At 40.8% G+C, this 5078-nt stretch overlaps 1 pseudogene across 1 annotated transcript; it reads right to left on the bottom strand.

Moving 5' to 3' along the window:
- Positions 1–715: 715 nt before the first annotated feature.
- Positions 716–1451, bottom strand: LOC309978622 (dnaJ homolog subfamily B member 6-like; annotated as a pseudogene). The gene has a single exon. The product of its transcript is annotated as a dnaJ homolog subfamily B member 6-like (transcript).
- Between the last annotated feature and the right edge of the window lie 3627 nt (positions 1452–5078).

Genomic DNA, 5078 nt, shown 5'->3' on the forward strand with positions numbered 1-5078 from the left:
TTGAAGGGGATTAAGAGGTACAAACTAGTAGGTATAAAATACACAAGATACAAGGATGTAATGTATAGTACAAGGTATATAGGCAATATTTTATAATAAATTTATATGGAATATAATTTATAAAATATCAAATCACTATATTTTACGTATGAAACATATAATATTGTAAGTCAATTATACTTCAATAAAATAAACAATTGTCAAAACTTACTAAGTTGTCAGCATTCATGCACACTAGAAAATATCCTCAATTTATATCAATTAAACCAGAAATGCATTACTATTAATGCATTAATATCTTCCACTACTAAATACTGAAAAATTGAGATTATTTTTGTGGAAGATTCATCCTGGCAATGTTAACTTCACAGCAGGCTGACACTACTTAGCTCACATTTCAAACACAATAGAAAGGCAGGTCTATGCTAGTGTTAGTGTAGGAAAGAGCCACAGGCACCCTGGGTTACATTTAATAGAAAACAAAGTGCATGCAGAGATTTACAACAATTTTAAAGACCAAAAAATGGTCCTATTATGTGGTCCGAACAATAAACTCAAAGTTTATGACCAATAGTGGTTTGGATGAGCTGTTTACAAATACTTTAGGTGCAGTTATACTGAAAGATAGTTCATTTGGCATCTTAAAAAAAAGTTCCTATCACTCTTCAGATGGAGCTTGTTATAGTTAACATTTCTGGTAAGTGCATGCATTGAATTACTTGTTATCCAAGCATAGCAGCTGTTCCTTACCATTTAGCCTTAAGGACTTTAATTGGTCATCTTCAATGTCTACTCTTTCTTGACCGTTCTCGACAATTCTCTTTGTAGTGATTTTTCTGCCATTAACAATTTTAGAAGTTGATATAGATTTGAAGTTGCCCATTCCACTACCGCCAAGTGATGTGGAAGAGAATGAAGTGAGGCCCTCGTGATTTAGGGAGGCAAAAGAAGTAAATCCGGTATCAAAAGAACACCACCCCCTCCAAAATATGGAAAGCCACTGAAGGCAGAGAAAAGACTCTGTGCCTCAACTTCTGCTTCCTAGATCCCCAAAAAAGGCCTCAAATGGGTCTTTGAAGAAGTCCAATGAAAACGGACCCCTTCCACCAAAAAATTTCCTGAAGACGTCATCTGGGTTATGGAATGTGGAGCCAAACTGAAAGGGACTGTTAAAATGACTTCCACCTGCACCTTCACCATTTAACCCTTCCTTGCCATATTTGTCATAGATATCCCGTTTTTAAGCATCTGATAACACCTCATAAGCCTCAGCTACTTGTTTGAATTTTCTCTCTGCTTATTCTTTAGTCTCAGGATTTTTATCTGGATGCCACTTTAGTGCTAGTTTCCGATATGCCTTTTTTATATCCTTAAAAGGCTGAGTGATGTCTCTGCACGCCTAGAACTTCATAGGAGTCCACCACGTTTTGACAGGCTGTTGAAAGGAGCATGCGTTTCTGCCTTTAAGGTCATCTACGTGGGACCTAGGATGTGGGAGCCGGTGGCAGGAAGACAAAGCAATGGGGTGTGGCCTGGGTGTCCCCTCTGCTCATGCACTGCTGAGCTGGTAATGGTGGCAGCCTGCTGTTTCTCAGGATTTAGTCTTATATGCCTCTTTGTCTTTGTGCATGATATCCATTCTAGCTGAAAATTGCATCCTCTTAATTTCCCAAACCTCTTAGCCTGGTGTGGTAACCAGACTCTGTGCTGGCCTCCAATAAATCATGCCTCCCAAGTATTTATTGATACATACTTGTGTGTTTCCACCCACAGTGACCCATGTGTAACCAATAAATTGTGTTGGACGTGATTCTGCCTGACTGCCAAGGCTAAGCTATAAAAACCCTTGCAGCCTCCACCTTGATCTCTTAGAGCATTCGTTCCTGGAGTGCAGAGTCACCTTGTAAGGATCCACCTACCCTGCTGGATAGATCTTATGGAGAAGCTCTGAAACTTCCCAGAGAGAGGGAGGGTTCTAGCTGAGACCTGTCTTTAAAGCCATCTCCTCCAAGGTACCAGGCATGTGAGTGAAACTGTCTTGCAGCCTACCAACCAGCCCAGCTACTAAGTAGGTACCTAAATTATGAAATAATAAAATACTTGTTTTAAGTTTTAGAGATAGTTTGTTACATTGCAATAGATAACTGGAACATCTGGCTAATTTTTGCTCTTCCTTCAAGGGTTCGTTTAGGTATTACCTCTAAGAAACGCCTGATTTACCTTTTTTATTCCCCTTCCCAGTTTGAGTTAGGTGTAGGTCTTTGCTCCCATGCCATATGAGCACTGATTACACTTCATTCTACATTTCTGGGTTTGTGCTAACTGCCCCACTAGACTGTGTCCTCCTTGATGGTGTGTCTTAATTCTCTTTGTGAAAGGAGCTTGTCCTAGTACTAGGTACATAGTGGCTATTCAAAATAAGTTGACTAAATCACAGAATCTCAGGGTTGGTGGGACTTTAGAAGCCGTATACAACAACCCAAATTGATCTGCCAAGTGTTTGTCCATCCAGCCTGTGCTGGAAGCCTCTCCCATGACGAGAATTTACTACTTTCTGAAGCAGGTTATCACATCTTTAAATAGCTCAGACTGGGAGCACTTGCTTGTCAGCTTAACTCCTGCTCTAATCACTTTTTCATCCCAGCTCTTCTCAGGGCTCATGCACTTGTTAATGTTTATTTGTGCTCACTTGTACACTGTCGACATTTTTTCAGCCTTTTAAATGTTTGTGTCATGTGTATCTAATTGTATTACAAGCTTGAAAAAAAAGGGGTTGTCTTAAATGTATTTAATTGTCCCCTGCTGGAATGTGCTGCATTCAGAAATAACTCAGTTTACGTTCTTAATGTCCTAGTTAAGGGTATGGGCTCTGGAGTCAGAAGTTGGGTTCAAATACTGACACTACCACGTATTAATGATTATGTGAAAATAGATAAGTCACTTGATCTAAATAAGTCTGTTTTTCCATCTGAAAAAAAATAACTTCCTTGTATATTTGTTGTGAAAATTGGTGCACATAAATGGTGCTTAGCTAGAACCTAAAACTATCAGAAGCTCAATAAGTATTTGTGACTCATAACTATTATAGAAACACAGTGCCAGTTGACCAAATTAAGCATTCTTTCTTATATTGAGCATTGGATAACTTCCTGGTTTTCATTTGTCTTACATGTTTATCTCACCTTTGCCTGGCTGCTTTCCCTATAAAAACTTCACTTCAGTGGCATTCAATTTTTTTTTTTCTTTTCTTTGCCGTACGCGGGCCTCTCACTGTTGCGGCCTCTCTCGTTGCGGACCACAGGCTCCAGACGCGCAGGCTCAGCGGCCACGGCTCACGCACCCAGCCGCTCCGCGGCATGTGAGATCTTCCCGGAGCGGGGCATGAACCCGTGTTCGCTGCATTGGCCGGCAGACTCTCAACCACTGCGCCACCAGGGAAGCCCATGGCATTCCATTTTTAAAGCTTATCTACTCATATGGCAGAAGATTCAAATTTGCAAATAAGCCCATCTATGCACAAGATGATAGGTGCTTTTGTCAAAACTTTAGGTGAGGGCTTCTCTGGTGGTGCAGTGGTTGAGAGTCTGCCTGCCAATGCAGGTGACACTGGTTCGTGCCCCGGTCCGGGAAGATCTCACATGCCGCGGAGCGGCTGGGTGCGTCAGCCGTGGCCGCTGAACCTGCGCGTCTGGAGCCTGTGGTCCGCAACGGGAGAGGCCGCAACAGTGAGAGGCCCGCGTACGGCAAAGAAAACAAAAAACCCCACAAAACCTGAGCTGAGCTTTTATTGCAAGTGGTTTTATGACTATGTTTCACTTGCAAAAGAAAAAGTGTAGCATTGTATAGACAAGTCCATGATCTAATTTCATTGGTAACAACATCCAAACTCATACCATAAAGAATTGAGATATTATTCTCTTGATTTCAGCCTAGTTATTTGACTCCTCTAGATCTCAGATTCCTGTTACGTAAAACATGTAAAATAATCCTTTCTTATTTACCTAGAGGGCAGATGTTTCCTTCCAGGTGGGAAGACATCAATTAGTATAACATACCTGGCCACTATTCCTTACTCATCCTTAACTGGGGATGGAAGAGGAATGAATTACTTGATTGGTGACTTTGGATGCAGAAATTATGCACGCATAGTGTAGCACTTTCCTGTCCCCTGCTTCTTGGGAGCAGCTGCCTGCAGGGAGCATGTAGCCTGTTCCGTTCTCCAGGGACTGGCTCTATTTTTTTCAGATCTAATCCTGCTAAATGGTTAAGTCTATAATTAATTCTGGGATTCAGATTATGAAATTCACTTGGCCTTAGAAGTATCATATTCTTGAATATCAGTTTTATGAGATATGAAGCTAATATTTTGTTATCTAACTTGCTACTATGTGATACATCTCAACTGGCTCAGAACTTGAAAAGAGATTATTTTATTTATGGGTCTGCCTCAAAGACTCTAAAAGCAAGGGACTAGGTTTTCATCATTTTTCTAGTTCTAGCACTTAGTACGGTGTCTGGCACATAGCAGGTACTTAAAGTAATGCCTTATGGTTGAAACTCTTTTGAATAATATAAAGTGCTACATAAATAAATGGTAATATTTATTATTTAATTTATTAAGAAAAACAGAGCTGTGCTAGTAGATTTGTAAATTTCAAATTTCCAAGAGAAGCTATTACCACAACATAGTTGATGCCCCAGGAAATTTATATACCATTGTCTTAGTTAGTTCCAGCTGTTATAACAAAATATCACAGACTGGGTGACTTTTAAACAGCAAACATTTCCCATGGTTCTCAAGACTGGAAGACCCAGATCAGAGTGCCAGCATGGTTGGGTGGAGGCCCTCTTCTGGACTGCAAACTTGTTGTTGTATTCTCACATGGTGGAAGGGGCGAGCTAGCTTTCTGGGGCCCCTTTTATAAGGGAACTAATCCCATTCATGAAGACTTCGCTCGCATGACTTAATCACCTCCCCCAAGTCCCTCCTCTTAGTACCATCACCTTGGGCATTAGGTTTTCAACAATGAATTCTGGGGGTGGGGGGGACACAAACATTCAGACAACAACCATGAACT

Source organism: Leucopleurus acutus (genome assembly GCF_964270905.1).
Source record: "Leucopleurus acutus genome assembly, chromosome: X".
Taxonomy (NCBI): domain Eukaryota; kingdom Metazoa; phylum Chordata; class Mammalia; order Artiodactyla; family Delphinidae; genus Leucopleurus; species Leucopleurus acutus.